Raw genomic sequence first — 24,073 nt, forward strand, 5'->3', positions numbered from 1 at the left:
AGTGTCTCCTAATCTCCTTGTGTCCTCCTTCTATTTCAGCTATTAGTCTCGGCTTCGTCCTGATCCATCTCGGTTCCCACAGCCTGTCTCCTCCTGCCTTGGGTCCATACAATCCCTCGTATGCTCTCCTGCACTCTGATCTGCTCTCCTGTATACTCCCCGGGTCGTCCCTTTGGTTCCAGCTGTCGTGGTTCCATCTCCCTTGGGCCTGCCCCTAACACTCCCTGTATAGGGGGTGGTCATCACCTGGTCCGCTCGCCCTTGGGGGCTCTGGAGCCACGACCCAGAGGGTCCACTCTCGGGTTCCTACCTAGAACCCTAGCAGATACACTCTGCTACAGGTTATGGGCCCAGACACCCAGGAGATGGACAGAGACACCCAGAAGATAATTGCAAGCAATAACCTCAGACACGGAGAAGCAGATAAGCTCTGTTAACAGAAGGAGACAAAACCTAGTGAATGGAAGCTGAAAAAAAATCCAGATACAGAGGGACAAAGGAATTTATGTTCCAGGAACTGGAGGACCGCACACTGGAGATAATTACAGAGAACCACACACAGGATATACAGGAACTCTCAAGAAGAAAGAAGAATATCTTCATAAAACAAGTAAGATTATATCAAAATGATGTGCAGCACTGAGCTGAAGCTCACAGTAGCTAAGCTGAACAGTGAAAATTATCAGTTATGGAAATTCAAAGTAGAGATGTTGTTATCTAAAGATGATTTATGGGAAGTAATCATTACAGATAGACCTGATGAAGATAATCAGACATGGGATAGAAAGAATAGAAAAGCTAGAGCCACCATTAGCTTATTAGTGGATTATGCTCAATTAATACACATAAGAAATGAAGAAACAGCAAAAGGAATGTGGGATGCATTGAAAAAGCTATATGAAAGATCTAGTTTAAATCACAAGTTATTTCTATTAAGAAAGCTTTACAGTATGAGATTGAGTGACAATATGCAGAAGCACATATTCTCAATGATGGAAGTATTATCACAGCTAAGGTCTATTGATGAAGACATTAAAGAAAGTCATGTAGCAGCAATATTATTGTGCAGTTTACCAGATTTTGATACAGCCTTAATAAATGCCCTAGAGACAAGACCTGGAAAAGACATCACATTAGATTTGGTGAAAACCAGACTAATAGATGAATATCAGAGAAGAAAAGAACAAGCAAATGATTCTTCTACTGAAAAGGACATTGGAAACGCTCTTAAAGCTACAGAATTTAAAAAACTCTATATTAAAGAGACAAGAGAATGTTTCAAATGTAAGAAAAAAGGTCATTTAAAGAATAACTGTACCATATAGAAAGCAGAAAAACAAAAATTCAAAAGGTTCAAGCATTACCTAGCTTCAGCCAAGTTTACTATCTTCACGGACAACAATCCGTTGACCCACACAACATAAAGAGCATACACAACATAAAGAGCATACACAGAAAGTGAAAAACACAATTTCCAATTCATGTGAGAATAATTGGAATGGCACATTTAAAGTAACAGACAAGAAGTTATCACTTGGTTGGTTTATTGATTCAGTAGCAACGAGTCATATGACAAGTGACAAGAATGTCTTCACTGATCTTGATTTAGATAAGAAAGAAGTAATTTATCTTGCAGATGGAAGCAAAATAACTGCAGAAGGTATAGGACAAGGTATGCTAAACTGTTCAAACAAGTTTGGACAAGATTCAAAGATACTTGTACAGTTGTGGCCAAAAGTATTGACACCCCTGCAATTCTGTCAGATAATACTCAGTTTCTTCCTGAAAATAATTGCAAACACAAATTCTTTGGTATTATTATCTTCATTTAATTTGTCTTAAATGAAAAAACACAAAAAGAATTGTCCTAAAGCCAAATTGGATATAATTCCACACCAAACATAAAAAAGAGGGTGGACAAAAGTATTGGCACTGTTCGAAAAATCATGTGATGCTTCTCTAATTTGTGTAATTAACAGCACCTGTAACTTACCTGTGGCACCTAACAGGTGTTGGCAATAACTAAATCACACTTGCAGCCAGTTGACATGGATTAAAGTTGACTCAACCTCTGTCCTGTGTCCTTGTGTGTACCACATTGAGCATGGAGAAAAGAAAGAAGACCAAAGAACTGTCTGAGGACTTGAGAAACCAAATTGTGAGGAAGCATGAGCAATCTCAAGGCTACAAGTCCATCGCCAAAGACCTGAATGTTCCTGTGTCTACCGTGCGCAGTGTCATCAAGAAGTTTAAAGCCCATGGCACTGTGGCTAACCTCCCTAGATGTGGACGGAAAAGAAAAATTGACAAGAGATTTCAACGCAAGATTGTGCGGATGTTGTATAAAGAACCTCAACTAACATCCAAACAAGTTCAAGCTGCCCTGCTGTCCGAGGGTACAACAGTGTCAACCCGTACTATCCGTTGGCGTCTGAATGAAAAGGGACTGTATGGTTGGAGACCCAGGAAGACCCCACTTCTTACCCCGAGACATAAAAAAGCCAGTCTGGAGTTTGTCAAAACTTACCTGAAAAAGCCTAAAACATTTTGGAAGAATGTTCTCTGGTCAGATAAGACAAAAGTAGAGCTTTTTGGGCAAAGGCATCAACATAGAGTTTACAGGAGAAAAAAGAGGCATTCAAAGAAAAGAACACGGTCCCTACAGTCAAACATGGCGGAGGTTCCCTGATCTTTTGGGGTTGCTTTGCTGCCTCTGCCACTGGACTGCTTGACCGTGTGCATGGCATTATGAAGTCTGAAGACTACCAACAAATTTTGCAGCATAATGTAGGGCCCAGTGTGAGAAAGCTGGGTCTCCCTCAGAGGTCATGGGTCTTCCAGCAGGACAATGGCCCAAAACACACTTCAAAAAGCACTAGAAAATGGTTTGAGAGAAAGCACTGGAGACTTCTAAGGTGGCCAGCAATGAGTCCAGACCTGAATCCCATAGAACACCTGTAGAGAGATCTAAAAATGGCAGTTTGGAGAAGGCACCCTTCAAATATCAGGGACCTGGAGCAGTTTGCCAAAGAAGAATGGTCTAAAATTCCAGCAGAGCATTGTAAGAAACTCATTGATGGTTACCGGAAGCGGTTGGTCGCAGTTATTTTGGCTAAAGGTTGTGCAACCAAGTATTAGGCTGAGGGTGCCAATACTTTTGTCTGGCCCATTTTTGGAGTTTTGTGTGAAATGATCAATGTTTTGCTTCATTCTCTTTTGTGTTTTTTCATTTAAGACAAATTAAATGAAGATAATAATACCAAACAATTTGTGTTTGTAATCATTTTCAGGAAGAAACTGAGTATTATCTGACAGAATTGCAGGGGTGTCAATACTTTTGGCCACAACTGTACAGAATGTGTTGTATGTTCCAAAATTGGAAGGTGGATTGTTATCTGTGAAGCGTTTAACAGCCAATGGACTCACTGTAAAATTCAAAGACAATGAGTGTGCAATTCTAGCAGGAAACAAGATGATAACTAATGTCAGGGCAGATGAACAATTATATCATCTTGACACACCAAAGGAACAGATGAAGGTATATACACATGATCACAAGAACTGTATTCACATGTGGCATAGACATCTAGGACACAGACACCCTGTCAGCACCGCTCCCCGTTCCGCTGCTCCCGCTGCCATACTCACCACCTCCGCTTCCGGTCCGACTCGCTCCTCTGACGCGTCCTGGACGTTCGCCCCCGCTCTCCTCGCTTTCCGGCGGCCGACGTCCCGACGCACTCCTCCACTTCCCTCGGCCGTGCGCACTATGCCTCTGCGCACGCGCTGGGGGGATAAGCCGCGCGCCTCTGCCGTCAGCCACCCGCCTGGCGTGACCTGACCCGGACCAGCCTCCTGACCTATCAGAGCCCACCACCAGGTATTTCAGGCCGCCCTCCCTTAGTGGAGGCGCCTGACTATTGAGTTACCTCACTTATGTCTAGGCCGCGCTCTCTGCTGCTAGTTTCTTGCAAGCTTGCGCGCTGGTTAACCCCTTGTGTCTTGTACCTCTTCTTCCTGATAATCCCTGTGTCTCCCGCCTGTGTCTCCTGTGTTCCCCCTGAGACTCCTGCCTGTGCCTCCTGGTAACCCCTGTGTCTCCTTCCCTTTTCAGTTTGCCTCTTCCTGGTTCCCGCCATCCTCTTCCGCCCTTCTCCACCTCCCTCAGCTTCTGGACCCTGGTCTTCCTGGTTCCTCTCCGGATCTTCCTCTGCTCCTCATCATCTGCTCACCCTCCTGAGCCGACCCCTGGTCCTGGCTGCCGTGGCGCTTGAACTTCCCGAGTCTGTTCCCTAACGGTCCCTGTATAGGGGTCGGTCCACTTGGTGCGCTCGCTCAGGGAGGGCTCGGCGTCACGGCCCAGAGGGTCCACTCTCGCCACCGTCATCCGCAGCATAACACACCCTGACAGTATAAGGGAACTACAAAGAAAATAATCGGCAAAAGATCTAAAGATACCAGATTGCTTAATACCACTTGATTTGGTGCATACTGACGTATGTGGACCCATGCAAGTGACTACATCAGGAGGAAATAGATACATGGTGACTTTCATAGATGACTACTCAAGATACACAGTCACATACTTAATTAAGAACAAAAGTGAAGTTTTTGATAAACTTGTAGACTACGTAACAAGGTCGAGTAACAAATTTCAAAGGAAGCCAATTGTCATCAGAAGTGATAATGGAGGTGTACTTATATGTTTGCTGTATTGTGGGGAGGGAAGTTCTCTCTTGTTATTGTTAGTTTTACTTTCGCTTTTGATTTTATTATACCAGCAGCACGGGCTGTGTGCTTCTGAATTCTCTTATCTCATGTTTACCCATAAGAAGTAAATGCTGTTTACCGAAGATAACTTGCTCAGTGAAGTTCTCCTATGTGTACTGGTGGATTCTCAAAAGATACACTCTGCTACATAAAGTAAATACCCCTCCCAGATCTAGAAAGAGGCCACATACACTTAACCCTGTGAGTGCAGGGCAAAAACCCTGTCCAAACCATGACAAGGTGCTTTATAAAAAGAACTTTATAACATTGAGACATTAAAACAAAAAAATATGTTTTTTTCTAGGAAAATGTTGTTTTAGCCCCAAATGTCTTCATTTCACAAATAATAATATGAGATAATGAATGCCACAATTGGTTAGGCAATTTCTCCCAAATGAGGTCATATTCCATATGTGGTTGAAAACTAATCTTTGAGTGCATGGCAAGGCACACCAACAAGTCCACCTCCGAATGTCTTAAGAAAAACAAAATTAATACTTTGTAGTTGCCTAGTCAAAGTCCTGATTTGAATCTGATGGAAGTGCTGTGACATGATGACATTAAAAAAGCGGTTCATGCTCGGAAACCCTCCAATGTGGCTGAATCCACAGGTGCTATAGAAAAATAATGAGTGTATGGCAAGGCACATCAGCAAGTCCACCTCTGAGTGTCTTAAGAAAAACAAAATTAAGACTTTGGAGTGGCCTAGTCAAAGTCCTGATATTACTCCGATTGAGATGCTGTGGCATGACTTTGAAAAGGCAGTTAACCCCTTGACGACCAATGACGCCACATAGGTGTCATGAAAACTGGTACCAATCTGACCAGTGACGCCTATGTGGCGTCATGACTTTAAAGCCCCCCCTGCGAGTCGGTGACCGGGGTCATTGAAAGGTCACCTGACCTGCAGATACAGGGGGCTTTGTACTTCACCACAGGGGGCGTGGCTTCGCCCCCTTGTGGCTGCGATCGCTCTGATTGGCTGTTAAAAGTGAAACAGCCAATCAGAGCGATAGTAATATTTCATCAATGAAAATTGATGAACTATTACAATCCAGCCATGTCCGACTCTGCTGTAGCATCGGACATGGCTGGTGACACCGATCCGACCCCCCCCACGGTTAACGGGGGCGATCTGCCCCCCGCCACTGAATGACAGCGGCGATCTGCCGCCGTTGTCATCATCTGCCCCCCGCCTTCCCTCCGCTCCCCCCGCCTTCGGATCGCCCCCCTCCCACCCCCGGTACTCACCGAGTGCCACTATAGCTCCCGGTGTCCCGCGGTCCCGGACCATGGGCGCCGCCATATTGGAAAATGGCGGGCGCATGCGCAGTGCGCCCGCCGGCTGCAATTTCCTTTCATTCATTTTGATCACTGTGATAAACTCTCACAGTGATCAAAATAGAATGAAAAGTAAATAAACCCCCCGTTTATCACCCCCATAGGCAGGAACAACTAATAAAATAAAGAAATTATTTTTATTTTTATTTTTCCATTAGGGTTAGGGTTGGAACGAGGGTTAGGGTTGGAAAGAGGGTTAGGGTTGGAAATAGGGTTAGAGTTGGCGTTAAGGTTAGGGTTGGAATTAGGGTTAGAATTAGGGTTAGGGTTGGAATTAGGGTTAGGGTTAGAATTAGGGTTAGGGTTATGGTTAGGGTTGGGATTAGGGTTAGGGGTTTGTTGGGGTTAGGGTTATGGTTAGGGTTGGGATTAGGGTTAGGGATGTGTTGGGGTTAGGGCTGTGGTTAGGGGTGTGTTGGGGTTAGGGTTGAAGTTAGAATTGAGGGGTTTCCACTGTTTAGGCACATCAGCGGGTCTCCAAATGTGACATGGTGCAACCATTGATTCCAGCCAATTTTGCATTCAAAAAGTCAAACGGTGCTCCCTCCCTTCCAAGCCCCGACGTGTGCTTAAACAGTGGTTTATAATAATCTTTATAATAATCTTTATTTTTATATAGCGCTAACATATTCCGCAGCGCTTTACAGTTTGCACATATTATCATCACTGTCCCCGATGGGGCTCACAATCTAAATTCCCTAGCAGTATGTCTTTATAATGTGGGAGGAAACCGGAGTGCCCGGAGGAAACCCACGCAAACACGGGGAGAACATACAAACTCCTTGCAGATGTTGTCCTTGGTGGGATTCGAACCCAGGACCTCAGCGCTGCAAGGCTAACCACTGAGCCACCGTGCCGCCCTACATATGGGGTATCAGCTTACTCAGGAAAAATTGCACAACAACTTTGGGGGTCTAATTTCTCCTGGTACCCTTGGGAAAATAAAAAACTGGGGGTTAAAAAATTATTTTTGTGGAAATTTTTTATTTTTTTATTTTCACGTCTCTGCGTTATAAACTTCTGTGAAGCACTTGGGGGTTCTAAGTGCTCACCAGGCATCTAGATAAGTTCCTTGGGGGGTCTAGTTTCCAAAATGGGGTCACTTAAGGGGGGTTTCTATTGTTTAGGCACATCAGGTTTCTATTGTTTAGGCACATCAGGGGCTCTGCAAACGTAACGACGACCGCAGACCATTCCATCAAAGTCTGCATTTCAAAACGTCACTACGTCCATTCCGAGCCCTTACGTGTGCCCAAACAATGGTTCCCCCCACATATGGGGTACCAGCGTACTAAGGACAAACTGGACAACAACTTTTGGGGTCCAATTTATCCTGCTACCCTTGTGAAAAAAAAATTGCTGGCTAAAAATCATTTTTTTGAGGAAAAAAAATTATTTTTTATTTTCACGGCTCTGCGTTATAAACTTCTGTGAAGAACTTGGGGTTCAAGGTGCTCACCACACATCTTGATAAGTTTCTTGGGGGGGTCTAGTTTCGAAAATGGGGTCACTTGTGGGGGGGTTCCACAGTTTAGGTACATCAGGGGATCTGCAAATGTAACATGATGCCCGCAGACCATTCCATCAAAGTCAGCATTTCAAAATGTCACTACTTCCCTTTCCGTGCCCCGACGTGTACCCAAACAGTGGTCCCCACCCACATATGGGGTACCAGCGTACTCAGGACAAACTGGACAACAACTTTTGGGGTCCAATTTATCCTGTTACCCTTGTGAAAAAAAAATTGCTGGCTAAAAATCATTTTTGTTTTAGGAAAAAAAAATATTTTTTATTTTCACGGCTCTGCGTGATAAACTTCTGTGAAGCGCTTGGGTGTTCAAGGTGCTCACCACACATCTAGATAAGTTCCTTGGGGGTCTAGTTTCCAAAATGGGGTCACTTGTGGGGGGTTCCACAGTTTAGGTACATCAGGGGCTCTGCAAATGTAACATGATGCCCGCAGACCATTCCATCAAAGTCAGCATTTCATAATGTCACTACTTCCCTTCCGAGCCCAGACGTGTGCCCAAACAGTGGTTCCCCCCCACATATGGGGTACCAGCGTACTCAGGACAAACTGGACAACAACTTTTGGGGTCCAATTTATCCTGGTACCCTTGTGAAAATTAAAAATTGTGCACTAAAAAATACTTTTTTGAGGAAAAAAAATATTTTTTATTTTCACGGCTCTGCATTATAAAATTTTGTGAAGCACTTGGGGGTTCAAAGTGCTCACTATGCATCTTGATAAGTTCCTTAGGGGGTCTAGTTTCCAAAATGGGGTCACTTGTGGGGGAGCTCCAATGTTTAGGTACACAGGGGCTCTCCAAACACGACATGGTGTCCGCTAACAATTAGAAGTAATTTGCATTTCAAAAAGTCAAATTGCGCTCCTTCCCTTCTGAGCCCTGCCGTGCACCCAAACAGTGGTTCCCCCCCACATATGGGGTACCAGCGTACTCAGGACAAACTGGACAACAACTTTTGTGGTCCAATTTCTCCTGTTAGCCTTGTGAAAATTAAAAATAGCGTGCTAAAAAATCATTTTTGAGGAAAAAAAATATTTTTTATTTTCACTGCTCTGTGTTATAAACTTTTGTGAAGCACTTGGGAGTTCAAAGTGCTCACTACACATTTAGATAAGTTCCATAAGGGGTCTAGTTTCCAAAATGGGGTCACTTGTGGGGGAGCTCCAATGTTTAGGTGCACAGGGGCTCTCCAAACACGACATGGTGTCCGCTAACGATTGGAGCTAATTTTCCATTCAAAAAGTCAAATGGTGCTCCTTCCGTTCCGGACCCTGCCGTAGGCCCAAACAGTGGTTTATGACCACATATGAGGTATCAGTGTACTCAGGAGAAATTGCTCAACAAATTTTATGATCCATTTTATCCTGCTGCCCATGTGAAAATGAAAAAACTGAGGCAAAAAGAAAATTTTTGTGAAAAAAAAGTACTTTTTTTTTTTACAGATCAATTTGTGAAGCACCTGGGGGTTCAAAGTGATCATTACGCATCTAGATAAGTTCCTTGGTGGGTCTAGTTTCCAAAATGGGGTCACTTGTGGGGGAGCTCCAATGTTTAGGCACACAGGGGCTCTCCAAATGCGACATGGCAACCGCTAAATATTCCAGCATATTTTCCATTCAAAAAGTCAAATGGCGCTCCTTCCCTTCTGAGACCTGCCGTGCGCACTAACAGTGGTTTATGACCACATATGAGGTAACAGTGCACTCAGGAGAAATTGCCCAACAAATTTTATGATCCATTTTATCCTGTTGCCCATGTGAAAATGAAAAAATTGATGCTAAAAGAAATTTTTTGTTGGAAAAATTAAAATGTCCATTTTTTCTTTCCACGTTGCTTTAGTTCCTGTGAAACACCTGAAGGGTTAATAATCTTCTTGAATGTAGTTTTGAGTAGCTTGAGGGGAGCAGTTTTTAGAATGGTGTCACTTTTGGGTATTTTCTGCCATATAGACCCCTCAAAGTGACTTCAAATGTGAGGTGGTCCCTAAAAAAAATGATTTTGTAAATTTTGTTGTAAAAATGAGAAATCGCTGGTCAACTTTTAACCCTTATAACTTCCTAACAAAAATAATTTTGTTTCCAAAATTGTGCTGATGTAAAGTAGACATGTGGGAAATGTTATTTAGTAACTATTTTGTGTCACATAAATCTCTGGTTTAACAGAATAAAAATTCAAAATTTGAAAATTGAAACATTTTCAAAATTTTCACCAAATTTCCGTTTTTTTCACAAAAAAATGCAAAAATTATCGACCTAAATTTACCACTAACATGAAGCCCAATATGTCACGAAAAAGCAAACTCAGAATCGCTAGGATCCGTTGAAGCGTTCCTGAGTTATTACCTCATAAAGGGACACTGGTCAGAATTGCAAAAAATGGCCTGGTCATTAAGGTCAAAATAGGCTTGGTCATGAAGGGGTTAATGCTTATAAATCCTCCAATGTGGCTGAATTACAACAATTCTGCAAAGATGAGTGGACCACAATTCCTCCAGAGCATGGTAAAAGACTTATTGCCAGTTATCGCAAACACTTGGTTGCAGTTGCTGCTGCTAAAGGTGGTTTTAGACTTACCGTATTTTTGCGGGCCGATTTTGCGTCCCGCAAAAAATCAATAGTACGCCATGTGTCGTACAGCCGTGAGAGCCGTATATATGGGCGTGAAAAAATATCGAGCTTGCTCGATAGTTTTCACGGCATACGGACATGGCACCCATTTAATTCAATGGGGCCGCAAAAACAAACCGGAAGTTTGCTTTTGCGGCGCGCCGTCACTTTCAGTTTTGCGGAGCGCTGTTTTTTTTTCTTCAATACTATTTCTATTATATTGGAGAGAAAAAAACGGTGATCCGCAAACATTTTTCGCGGCCCGTTATTGCGGTACACCACAAAAAGTGCGACGATACGGCCCGCAATAACGGACCGCAAAAAATATGGTAAGTGTCAAACCACCCTAAGGGTGGCCCAACCAGTTATTAGGTTTAGGGGCAATCACATAACTGTAGTACAAGCGAGGTGATCAGTTGATCCCTAAAGGGAAAAACAATACAGTAAAAAATGTTTTTACAAAAAATGAAGAAAAAAATCAATGCCAACACCCCCATTTGCCCTACTAAAATTAAAGAATAAAAATAAATTACTACCTAAAAACTATTTATGTGTGGCATCATTGTAACCATACTGACTTAGAGAATCGAATTAACAGATCATTTTTATTGCCTAATGAACGCCATGGAAACAAACCCTCTCCCAGGAAAAAAAATTGCAGAAATGCATTTTCTTTCAAAATTTTGCCACATTTTCCACTACATTGCATGGTAAATGGCAAATAAAACTATATGTATCCGTGTAGTATTAGTTTTCTGAATATTTATCCTTCTAGTTGTCTCAGTTTTAGTTAAAGAAAAGCAGTCTCATGTACAAGGTTTATTTACTTCTAACATGAATCATAACACAATACAAATGGCTGACCTGGAATAACCCAGGAAGTAAATGAGTAAGACATATTTCACTCTAGTAGCACAAATATTTATTGTTACTGTTCCTGCCAATATGTATTAACCAACTGACGGACAAAATGTGTTCAAGTCTCAGTTACCACCTTCAGTACCTTCATCAACTTACATATTTGGTTTCACCCAATGTTATTTTTACGGTAGGTGCAGACTACCATAGATCCTCTCACCTAAAAAATTTGTATGTCTATGCTCGTCACACTCTGATCACACTCTGATCAGAGTGTGATCATAGTGTGACACGATTCTCTGATGAGCAGAAGATAGAGGAAAAAATGTGCCCATCTTCTTTATTCTGTCTGTTGAAATCTGACTGCACTCAGATGTCATCCAAGTGCAGTTCGATGGTTTCCAATGACTCATTGACTTGCAGGGCCAAGTACAATCCAAATATCCGATCAAACTCAGGAATGCAGCGATTTTTTTTTCCTTACATAGGCTCTGTCCAAGGAAAAAATCGGACATGTGCGCGGCCTCATAGACTAACTTTGGTTCGAGTGCGATTCGATGATTTCTCGGATCCCACTCGGACTGAAAATAAGCATCTGCACGAGCCCTTATACATCGTCATTATTATTTCCTTTTATGGTTCAATAATTGTTATTTTGAAAAACAATATTTATGCACAAAGGAACAAAAAAAGGAAGAAACAGTTTAGAGAGAGAGAATCACAAAGAAATCATCAAGCTTATGCTATGCACACGAGCAAAAAACTTTTCTTAAAGGGAACTGTCTGTCCCAAAAGAAAATAGCTGTGATAAAGCAGCAAGGGTCAGAAGTGTCTTGACACATGACATTATTGGTTTGTTTTAAATGATCAATGATGACGAGTGCTGATAATATTGATAGGTGTAAATGAGATCAAATGTAGATAAGATTTTGTTGAAAGGGTTCCCTGGAGCCTCTCACTTCCACATGGAGAGCTGAGCAGCTGATGACATGTGACTAGACCAAGGGACGGACACCTGATGATTATGCACACATACTAGCATGTATTTGCCAATGCAAAGTAATCTGTTTTGCTAACATCCTGGTGCAACATTTAATGGAACCAGACAACCCTTTAAAGGTGGCATTCCTATTTGTGTTATGACACGCAATCATCAGCTTTCCTGTTTTTGAAATACTGTAGATTGCAATGTATCCTTGTTAACTCTGTGTGGTCCATCAGGCTACCATCAAGATTGAGATTTTATAATAATAATAATAATAATAATAATAATTTTATTTCTATAGCGCCGACATATTCCGCAGCACTTTACATCTCAGAGGGGACTTGTACAGACGATAGACATTACAGCATAACAATAACCACATAGATCATAACAGATACCAAGAGGAATGAGGGCCCTGCTCGCAAGCTTACAGTCTATGAGGGAAAAAAAAAGAAAGGTAGACACGAAAGGTGGGTGGTAACAATTGCCTTCATTGTTCAGACCAGCCATAATGTTAAGTGTGTAACAGTACAGACACAGAGGGCTAATAGTGAGGTTGAGGATAATAAGTTTGTACTGGATTCTGGAGTGAATGGGTAGCCAGTGTAATGACTGGCACAAGGTAGAGGCATCGGTGAAACGATTGGCGAGGAATATGATTCTGGCTGCAGCATTCAAGACAGATTAGAGGGGGGAGAGTTTGGTAAGAGGGAGACCGATTAGAAGAGAGTTACAATAGTCGAGACGAGAATGAATAAGAGAAACAGTAAGAGTTTTTCCGGAGTGGAAAGTAAGAAAAGGTCGAATTCTAGAAATGTTTTTGAGGTACAGATGACAAGAGCGAGCCAGTGATCGAATGTGGGGGGCAAAGGAAACCTCGGAGTCAAGTATGATCCCAAGACAGCGGGCATGTTGCTGGGGAGTAATAGTGGATCCACACACGGAAATGGCAATGTCGGGTATAGGTACATTAGTAGCGGGAGGAAACACAAGGAGTTCAGTCTTTGACAGGTTCAGTTTCAGATATAGTGAGGACATGATGTTAGACACAGCGTTTAGACAATCGCCGGTGTTTTCTAGAAAGGCTGGCGTGATGTCAGGAGAAGAAGCGTATAATTGGGTGTCGTCAGCATAGAGATGGTACTGGAAACCAAATCTACCGATTGTTTGACCAATAGGGGCAGCATACAAAGAGAAGAGGAGGGGGCCTAGAACCGATCCTTGAGGAACCCCAACAGTAAGTGGAAGATGTGGGGATGAGGAGCCAGCAAAAGATACAGTAAAGGAGCGGTCACAGAGATAGGAGGAAAACCAGGATTGAACGGTGTACTTGATGCCGATGGAGCGGAGCATAGTGAGGAGGAGCTGGTGATCCACAGTGTGGAATGCTGTGGAGAGATCCAAGAGAATTAGCATGGAGTAGTGACCATTAGATTTAGCTGTTAGTAGATCATTAGAGACTTTAGTGAGGGCAGTTTCAGTAGAGTGTAAAGAGCGGAAACCGGATTGGAGAGGGTCGAGAAGAGAGTTATCTGAGAGATAGCGGATAAGACGGGAGTGGACCAGGCGTTCTAGGAGTTTAGAGATGAAGGGAAGATTAGAGACAGGCATGCTCGGACTGGCCCAAAGGGGAGCAGGAGAATTCCCAGGTGGGCCCCTGTACAGACAGGGGCCCCCGACCCTACTATATGGGTACTACTTGGCATGATTTACTTGATTTATTCCATACAGAAAAAGGCAGCATCTCATCATTCATTAACCAAACTACCTAGTTTATTATTATATAGAGTTATAGGTAAATTTGTGAAGGTGGGTAGTGTAATATTTGTATACAGGTGAAAAGTGGGCCCTCCAAAGTCATTATTACTGGTGGGCCCTTGGCACCCCAGTCCGACACTGGACACAGGTCTATAGTTAGCGGCACAGTTTTTGTCAAGGGATGTTTTTTTAAGTAATAGCTGTATGATGGCATGCTTAAATGCGGAAGGAAATATACCGGAAGAGAGAGAGGTTAAATATTTTAATTAGGTGAGTGGTGACAGCAGGGGAAAGGGACTCTAGGAGATGTGATGGAATTGGGTCACTGATGCAAGTGGTTGGGCGAGAAGATGCAAGGAGCCTGCTTACTTCTTCTTCTGTGACTGGTTCAAAATCAGTGAGCTAGATGCAGTGGGGGAGGGAGGACAGTGCATGGTATGAGGCGATTGGGAGATAATTTCCTGTCGGATATGGTCAATTTTTTCTTTGAAATAACTGGCCAGATCGTCAGCTCGGAGCTCCGTGGTTGGGGCCTGCACTCTTGGGTTGAGTAAAGAATGAAAAGTGTCAAAGAGATGTTGAGGCTGGGTTCCCACGTGGCGTTTTTTTCGCGTTTCCTCGGCAGTTTTAACCGCGTGATTTTGCCGCGAAAACACGAAAAATAAGCATCCCATGCATTCCTATGGGATTCCGCAATGCTGTGCTAATGCTGCGGTTTTTACCGCGGCGGAATCGCTTCGCGGTAAAAACCGCAGCATGCTCATTATTTTGCGGAATCGCAGCGATCCCGCACCCATAGGAATGCATTGTTCCGCTTATTTCCCGCATGTGGCTGTGCACACCATGCGGAAAGAAAGCAGAACAATTGCGGATGGTACCCATGGTCCGGAGGAGAGGAGACTGTCCTCCGGGCTTTGGGTACCATATCCCTGTAAAAAATAGAATTTAAAATAAAAAATATTGTTATTCTCACCCTCCGACGTCCCGCGCAGCCTTCCCGCCTCTCTCCACGCTCCCGTTCCCAGTAGTCCTTTGCGAAAATGCCCGCGATGGCGTCCGATCTCGCGGGATCGCGAAGTCTCGCGGTAATTCGCGCGACGTCATCGCGAATTACCGCGAGACGTCGCGTTCCCGCGAGAACTGACGTCATCGCGGGCATTTTCGCAAAGGACTACTGGGAACGGATGCGCGGGACGTCGGAGGGTGAGAATAACACTATTTTTTATTTTTTTTTTACATTCTATCTTTTACTACTGATGCCGCATAGGCGGCCTCAGTAGTAAAAAGTTGGTCACACTCGTCAAACACTGTGTTTGACGAGTGTGACCAACCTGTCAATCAGTTCTCCAAGCGATGCTACAGATCGCTTGGAGAACGCTAGCATTTTGCAAGCTAATTACGCTTGCAAAATGCTAGTTTTTCCGCGGGAAAATCGCGGGAATTTAAAATGCGATTTTCCCGTGGACTGGAATTCCGGAATTCTCGCGGTAATTTCCGCGAGAGTTCCGGTACGTGTGCACTTAGCCTTAGGGTTTTTGGACAGTGAGGTGATGAGGGAGTTGAGATAGGTTTGTTGGAGAAGGGCGGTGTTGTATGTTCTAAGCATAAACTTATAATGCAAAGAATAACTGCAAACTGTGCTGTTCTTGCAATTAATAACACTGAAATAACTGATGGTAACCTAAACATGGTAATGCCAACAGGGCCTCAAAGAGTTGTCCAAAGAAGACCATCCATTCTTAAAGAAGACCCGTCTCCATTCTTTATTTGTCTGTTTTGATGAATACATGTATTCCCCATGAGATAATTTTAGAGTAACAATTCTTGGATCAAACTATTTTGCTGTTCCTATGATTATTCAATTTTAATATGTACATTGACTGTTGGGAGTTACCAGTAGATTTCTCCTATCCAATGATGTACGTTCCTACAAATTCGAAGGGGTGACATCTCTCCTTGTGTGAGGATGTGAAGAGTCCATATTCAATTTCCCAGAGGAGCATTGCATAGCCTATAAGACTCCTCACACTGGTGTGTCAGGCATGCCACAGTCCACAAAGAGAGACTTATCCCCTTAGACACAGTTTAGAGGCATCTTACCCAGCCAAATCACCTCTGCTGCTTTGCACTAATGAAAGCCAAACACCCCGAAACATGCCTTGCCTTCAAATAGAATGTCTGGTTTGGCTTTCATTCTAAGGGTACCGTTACACGTAGCGACGCACCAACGATTCCGACAACGATACGATTTGGCTAAGATCGCTTGTGCATCGCTAGTAAGCAGTCATAGAGGCCGATCTTCATAACGACGCATCAGCGATCAGCGATGTCACTAACGACCACGGCGATCGTTGGTACCATGTCACACACTGTCTATAATAGCGATTCAGACTTTGAATAGGCGTCCTTCAGCGCTATCTGTATGAGTTCGGAGTCGCCAACGAGGTCGCTCGTCGTTGATAAGGGGCGTCAAACACAGCGATGCATGCTGGTCAGCGTGACGCCAGCGATCAAAAAATGATCCTGAACGTTCGCGCACGATCAGCGACATCGCAGCAGGGAGCCGGTCGTTTCCTCGTGTCACACTTAGCGAGATCGCTAGCGATGTCGCTGTTGCGTCACAAAATCGTTGTCGCTTCAGTGATATCGCTAGCGATCTCGCCGTGTGTAACGGGTGCTTAAGTCATATGGCAAAGCATGTTACAGGCTGAATATTGACTTTTAAGATTGCTACATCAGATAGATGGCACTAGATTTTATATGCCCTTTCTCACAAAGCGAGATCGCTGAAGCATTACCGATTTTGTGACGCAACAGCGATCTTGCTAGCGATCTTGCTACATGTGACATGCAGCAGCGACCGGGCCCCCCTGCGATCTCACTGATCGTGCTCAAATGGTCTGGGCCATTTTTTCATCGCTGGTGTCCCGCTGGCCAGCGCGCATTGCAGTGTTTGACGCCAACGAGCGACCTCGTTGGCGACGCAGAACACATGCACGCAGGCGGGAGTCGTCTGATTAGCCGCTGTGTGACAAGATACCAACGACCGCCGAGGTCGTTGTATGGATCGCTGGATAGCTGCTGCGTCGGAGAGTATATCTTTCTGTTTGACAGCTCACTAGCGACCATTTAGCGACGTACCAGCGATCCTTACCAGGTCGTATCGTTGTCGTGATCGCTGGTGCGTCGCTAAGTGTAACAGTACCCTAAGACCGCCTTCTCTCTGAATAGGCTATTTGTATACCTACAAAGTCTGGCACAGTCAGCAGTGATAGGACAGCATCAGACTGCTTAGGAATACATCCCTAGCTAGAAACACCCAACTGACAATTTATTGACACATTTCTAGGTGTAATAACAAGAACTATATAATGCAAAGTTTTTATGAAAAGATTATACAGAATTACTTTATGGCAAATCCAAAATGAGATATGTCCTTAGTGGTGACAGGTCCAATTTAAATAGAGTCCAAGATTTTATCATGAGGGGATACATTTTAAGGCTGTGTGCACACATCCGGAATTCCCACAGATTTTATGCGTTTTTGCCCCGCTTTTTCTCCGAAAACACTGCAAAAACGCATAACATAAGCAGCCAATTGAATTCAATGGCATTCCGCACATGCTGTGCACTATGTTTGACGAGCGTGACCAACCTGTCAATCAGTTTTCCAAGCGATGCTACAGATAGCTTGGAAAACACTAGCATTCTGCAAGCTAATTACGCTTACAAAACACCAGTTTTTCGCGGGAAATATGCATGTGGAATTCTAGCGTATTTCCCGCGGCAGGGAGTTGGGAATTTTCCGCGGCAATTCCGCAACGTGTGCACATTGCCTAAATGTATGACGGACTATATCATGCATGTGCAGATGTATTTAACCAGAAAAGAAGGTGCTTTTTCATCCTTCACTAATAGTTGTAAGAGGGTCACTGGTAATGTAATGAAGGGTAGATACTGTATGTTTCACTGAGGTTATTAGCTTCAGTGATATGAACCTGGAAGTTTGCTCCAGCATGTTATGTGCTGAGAGGGGTTAATAGTCCATGACAGGACCTGGCTTTTGGTGAACAGTTATAGAGTTGGGCTGGACAGCTGTTCACCATATCTCCACCCTAGGGTGTGGTCCAGGAGATAAAGGTAAAGGCTCTTTTGGCTTAATGATTGTTCTGTGTGGTGTGAAGGAGAGCTGACCTTAAGAGCTGGGCTTAACCCCTTTACCCCCCCAAGGGAGGTTTGCGTGTCAATAACCAGGCCAATTTTTACAATTCTGACCAGTGTCCCTTTATGAGGTAATAAATCTGGAACGCTTCCATGGATCCCGGTGATTGTGACATTGTTTTCTCGTGACATATTGTACTTCATGATAGTGGTAATTTTCCAACTTTGAATTTTCATGCCCTTAAATCACAGAGATACAGTATGTCATACAAAATACTTAATAACTAACATTGCACACATGTTTACTTTACATCAGCACAATTTTGGAACCAAAATTTTTTTTGTTAGGAAGTTATAAGGGTTAAAATTTAAACAGCGATTTCTCATTCTTACAACACCATTTTCTTTCTTGGGACCACATCACATTTGAAGTCACTTTGAGGGGTCTATATGATAGAAAATACCCAAAAGTGACACCATTCTAAAAACTGCACCCCTTGAGGTGCTCAAAACCACATTCTAGAAGTTTATTAACCCTTCAGGTGCTTCACAGGAATTTTTTGAATATTTAAAAAAAAAATGAACATTTAACTTTTTTTCACAAAAAAAATACTTCAGGTCCAATTTTTTTTATTTTACCAATGGTAACAGGAGAAATTGGACCCCAAATGTTGTTGAACAATTTGTCCTGAGTACGCTGATACCCCATATATGCAGGTAAACCACTGTTTGTGCGCATGGCAGAGCTCGGAAGGGAAGGAGCGCTGTTTGACTTTTCAGTACAAAATTGGCTGGAATTGAGATTGGACGCTATCGCGTTTGGAGAGCCCCTGATGTGCCTAAACAGTGTAAACCCCCACAAGTGACACCATTTTGGAAACTAGACCTCCTAAGGAACTTATCTAGATGTGTGGTGAGCACTTTGAAACCCCAAGTGCTTCACAGAAGTTTATAACGTACAGTCGTAAAAATAAAAAAATCATATTTTTAAACAAAAATGATATTTTTGCCCCAAATTTTTTATTTTCCCAAGGGTAACAAGAGAAATTGGACCCCAAAAATTGTTGTGAAATTTTTCCTGAGTATGCTGATACCCCATATGTAGGGGTGAACCACTGTTGGGGTGCATGGCAGAGCTCGGAAGGGAAGTAGCGCCGTTTTACTTTTTCAATGCAAAATTGGCTGGAATTGAGATCGGATGCCATCTCGCATTTGGAGAGGCCCTGTTGTGCCTAAACAATGGAAACTCCCCCACTATTAACACCATTTTGGAAACTAGATCCCCAAGGAACTTTTCTAGATGTGTGGTGAGAACTTTGAACCCCTAGGTATTTCACTAAAATTTATAACGCCCGGGTGTGAAAATAAAAAATCATATTTTTTCCACAAACATGATCTTTTAGTTGCCAATTTTTTATTTTCTCAAGGCTAACAGGAGAAATTGTACCCCAAAGGTTGTTGTCCAATTTTTCCTGAGTACGCTGATACCCCAAATGTGGGGTGGAACCACTGTTTGGGCACATGGCAGAGCTCGGAAAGGAAGGAGCACCGTTTGACGTTTTCAAACCAAAATTAGATGGAATTAAGATCGGATGCCATGTTGCATTTGGAGAACCCCTGATGTGCCTAAACAGTGGAAACCCCCCACAAGTGACCCCATTTTGGAAAGTAGACCCCATAAGGGACTTATCTAGATGTGTGGTGAGCACTTTGAACCACCAATTGCTTCACAGAAGTTTATATCGTAGAGCCGTAAAAATAAAAATCATATTTTTTTCACAAAAATGATCTTTTCGCCCCAATTTTTTATTTTCACAAGGGTGACAGGAGACATTGGACCCCAAAAGTTGTCCAATGTGTCCTGAGTATGCCTATACACCATATGTGGGGGTAAATCACTGTTTGGGCGCACAGCAGAGCTTGGAAGGGAAGGAGCACTGTTTGACTTTTTCAACGCAGAATTGGGTGGAATTGAGATCGGACACCATGTCGCGTTTGAAGAGCCCCTGATGTGCCTAAACAGTGGAAACCCCCCAATTCTAACTCCAACCCTAACCCCAACACACCCCTAACCCTAATCCAAGACCTAACCATAATCCTAACCACAAACCTAACCTTAATCCCAACCCTAACCCAAAACCCTAACCCCAACTCTAGCCCTAACCCTAACTTTAGCCCCAACCCTAACCCTAACTTTATCCCAAACCCCAACCTTATCCCTAACATTAGCCCCAACCCTAACACTAACTTTAGCCCCAACCCTAACCCTAACTTTAGCCCCAACTCTAACCCTAACTTTAGCCTAACTCACTTTAGTCCAACTCTAACCCTAGTGGGAAAATGGAAATAAATACATTTTTTTATTTTATTATTTTTCCCAACTAAGGGGGGGGGGGGGTTTGAGTTACTATTTTTTTTATTTTGATCACTGTGATAGGGTCTATCAGAGTGATCAAAATGAACCAATAGGAAGAAATCTCCTATTGTTACTGGGTGCCAGCCAGCAGATCTCGGCGGGTGCACTGTGCATGCGCCCGCCATTTTCTCCCAGAAGAAGAAGCCGGTTGCCCGGGGGACTTCAGGGGGGGCTGCAAGGACAAAAAAGGTACCGGGGGTGACCGGGGGACCAGGGGACCCTATTTCTCTCTCCTCTGATGTGTGACGATAGAGAAATTAAATGGAAAATCAGAATTTTTTTGTGGTCACCGTAAAACCGTTAATAATGGCAATCGCAACACCGGGGCCGGTAAAAATCGACCCTAATCATGTTCTCTGGGGTCTCGGCTACCCTTGGCAACCGAGACCCCGGAGAAATTTCGACGCTCGGGGGCGCTATAACCTTAAACCTCAGCGCTGGAGTTTAAGTACCCTTAACTGCTGTCGTTAAAAGGCGTTTGGCCGGTCGTTAAGGGGTTAAATGTAACTCTCATCATTCCCCCCTGCTCGTGCTAATCGCCGGCAGAGCAGGGGAGAATGACGAGAGTCGTGTTCAGCACCCGGCGCCGGGGAACAGCGCTTACTGCAACTCTTCTTCCCTGACGCCCGTCCGTGTGGTACTGATGCATCACAGACATGCCACACGTGTGCCGCAAGTATTACACACACGGACACTGACATCTCCAGTACCGGAAATATCAGGATGTGTGAAAGAAGCCTTAGAGCGGGTTTTTATGCTTGGCAGCTGTCACATGCTAAAAGACGCTTTTTATTGCAAAAAATAGTTTTTGCATCACCACATTTTGAGAGCTATAATTTTTCCATATTTTGGCCCACAGAGTCATCTTTTTTTTTTCATCTACATGAAAAATGGACCAAGTTTAATTAGTGATTTTCATCAGAGTGTCATCAGATTTTGGTCAGAGTTTCATCAGTTTTTTCACTGATGAGAAAAAAAAAGTTTCTCCACCTTCTCCTATCAGTTAGTGAAAAACAGACAGCATATCAATGGCAGCCGAATGCTGTCACATTTTTTCACTTAAGCCATGTTCACACGATCAGTTTTTGGTCAGTATTTTACCTCAGTACATGCAAGTCAAAATCAGGAGTGGGTGATAAATACAGAAGTGGTGATGTGTTTCTATTATACTTTTTCACTCCTGGTTGTGGCTTACAAATACTGATGTAAAATACTGAGGAGATACTGAACATGTGAATGTGGCCTGACCCATAGACTTGATTTGACACTCTTATCAATAGCGGACATTTTCCCTGTGATTTTGCATGGACCACTTGATCTGAGGAAAAAACCTGACACGTGAACATAGACTGTCATAGGTGCGAGTGCTATCTGTGGAAAACTGATGTGTGAAGGCGCCCTTAGCATGTGATATATTTCATTGCATGGAGATACCAGACTGTGACTGATTGTTAATATAATAGGATTCTAATAAATGACTTTTTTTGTCCATTTTTGTCTAAAGCAAAATATATCTTGAAAACAATGGTATTTGCATATTTAAGTCACGTTCACACATTCAGTATTTGGTGAGTTTTTTTTACCTCAGTATTTGTAAGCCAAAGCCAGGACTGGAACAATCAGAGGAAAAGTGTAATGGAAACACGTCACCACTTCTCGATTATCACCCACTCCTGGTTTTGGCTTATAAATACTGAGGTAAAATACTGACCAAATACTGAACACGTGAACGAAGCCTAAAGGAAAACACTGAAAATGCACAAAAAATAAGGCCACGTGCACAACCTCGGGGACCGGACCCCGGCCTTGCGCTTAGAACTTGGGAAGGGTTCTTCTCTAACCCTGGTCCTTGTTCTTTTATTCTCCTCACGTTCCGTACTAATCCTTTCCTTCTTATGGAGAGTCAGGCTTTCTTTCAATGTTCCTTTCTTGTGCCAGCAGACCCAGCTCACTGAGGTCGGCTGCAGCACTTCCTTCCATCCATCCCACTCAGGGGATCTCCTTTCACAGACTGACGTCGTCAAACTCCTGTGACTAACTAACTGCCTAAATCCTATCCTCTTCCCGCTCTTTTTATGTAAACTCAGCTCCACCCACCTCCCAGCACGTTTCGTGTTCCAAGCAGGGAGCCACCAAGGGGTGCTTTTCTATAATCCAAGCAGGGAGCCGCCGAAAGGTGCTTTGCTACACTACTTTGTGGTGTGGGATGCATGTGTTGGAGTGTGGTCAGGTGTCTTCACCTTACCTGGATGGTGGGGTACCACACCTCAGGAGGAGGTGCAGTACCTCTGTGGTGACTGAACCCTCAGGGGCGCCACACACAGACTGAGTATTTGGTGAGTTTGTTACCTCAGAAAGTGTAAGCTAAAACCAGAATAGAAACACGTCACCACTTCTGTATTTATCACCCACTCTTGGTTCTTACAGATACTGAGGTAAAATACTGACCAAGTACTGAACGTGTGCACATGGCCTAATAGAAACACGTCACCACTTCTGTATTTATCACCCACTCCTGGTTTTGGCTTACAGATACTGAGGTAAAATACTGACCAAATACTGAATGTGTGCACATGGCCTAATAGAAACACATCACCACTTCTGGATTTATCACCCACTCCTGGCTTTGGCTTACAAATACTGAGGTAAAAAACTCACCAAATACTGAGCATGTGCACATGGCCTAATAGAAACACGTCACCACTTCTGTATTTATCACCCACTCCTGGTTTTGGCTTACAGATACTGAGGTAAAATACTGACCAAATACTGAATGTGTACACATGGCCTTATAGAAACACGTCACCACTTCTGGATTTATCACCCACTCCTGGTTTTGGCTTACAAATACTGAGGTAAAAAACTCACCAAATACTGAGCATGTGCACATGGCCTAATAGAAACACGTCACCACTTCTGTATTTATCACCCACTCCTGGTTTTGGCTTACAGATACTGAGGTAAAATACTGACCAAATACTGAATGTGTGCACATGGCCTAATAGAAACACATCACCACTTCTGGATTTATCATCCACTCCTGGTTTTGGCTTACAAATACTGAGGTAAAAAACTCACCAAATACTGAGCATGTGCACATGGCCTAATAGAAACACGTCACCACTTCTGTATTTATCACCCACTCCTGGTTTTGGCTTACAGATACAGAGGTAAAATACTGACCAAATACTGAATGTGTGCACATGGCCTTATAGAAACACGTCACCACTTCTGGATTTATCACCCACTCCTGGTTTTGGCTTACAAATACTGAGGTAAAAAACTCACCAAATACTGAGCATGTGCACATGGCCTAATAGAAACACGTCACCACTTCTGTATTTATCACCCACTCCTGGTTTTGGCTTACAGATACTGAGGTAAAATACTGACCAAATACTGAATGTGTGCACATGGCCTTATAGAAACACGTCACCACTTCTGGATTTATCACCCACTCCTGGTTTTGGCTTACAGATACTGAGGTAAAATACTGACCAAATACTGAATGTGTGCACATGGCCTAATAGAAACACGTCACCACTTCTGGATTTATCACCCACTCCTGGTTTTGGCTTACAAATACTGAGGTAAAAAACTCACCAAATACTGAGCATGTGCACATGGCCTAATAGAAACACGTCACCAC

At 43.4% G+C, this 24,073-nt stretch overlaps 1 protein-coding gene across 1 annotated transcript in view; it reads left to right on the forward strand.

Annotated features, from left to right (window-relative positions):
- Nucleotides 1-22,571: 22,571 nt before the first annotated feature.
- LOC141069653 (rho GTPase-activating protein 39-like) overlaps nucleotides 22,572-24,073 on the forward strand; it is a 116,278-nt gene continuing 114,776 nt past the window's right edge. Inside the window, exon 1 of the mRNA XM_073559407.1 lies at nucleotides 22,572-22,600. The gene's annotated coding sequence lies outside the window, so the exon portion shown is untranslated. The remainder of the gene's footprint in view (nucleotides 22,601-24,073) is intronic.

Source organism: Dendrobates tinctorius, unplaced genomic scaffold (assembly GCF_039654945.1).
Source record: "Dendrobates tinctorius isolate UK_male_01 unplaced genomic scaffold, ASM3965494v1 ptg000270l, whole genome shotgun sequence".
Classification (NCBI taxonomy): domain Eukaryota; kingdom Metazoa; phylum Chordata; class Amphibia; order Anura; family Dendrobatidae; genus Dendrobates; species Dendrobates tinctorius.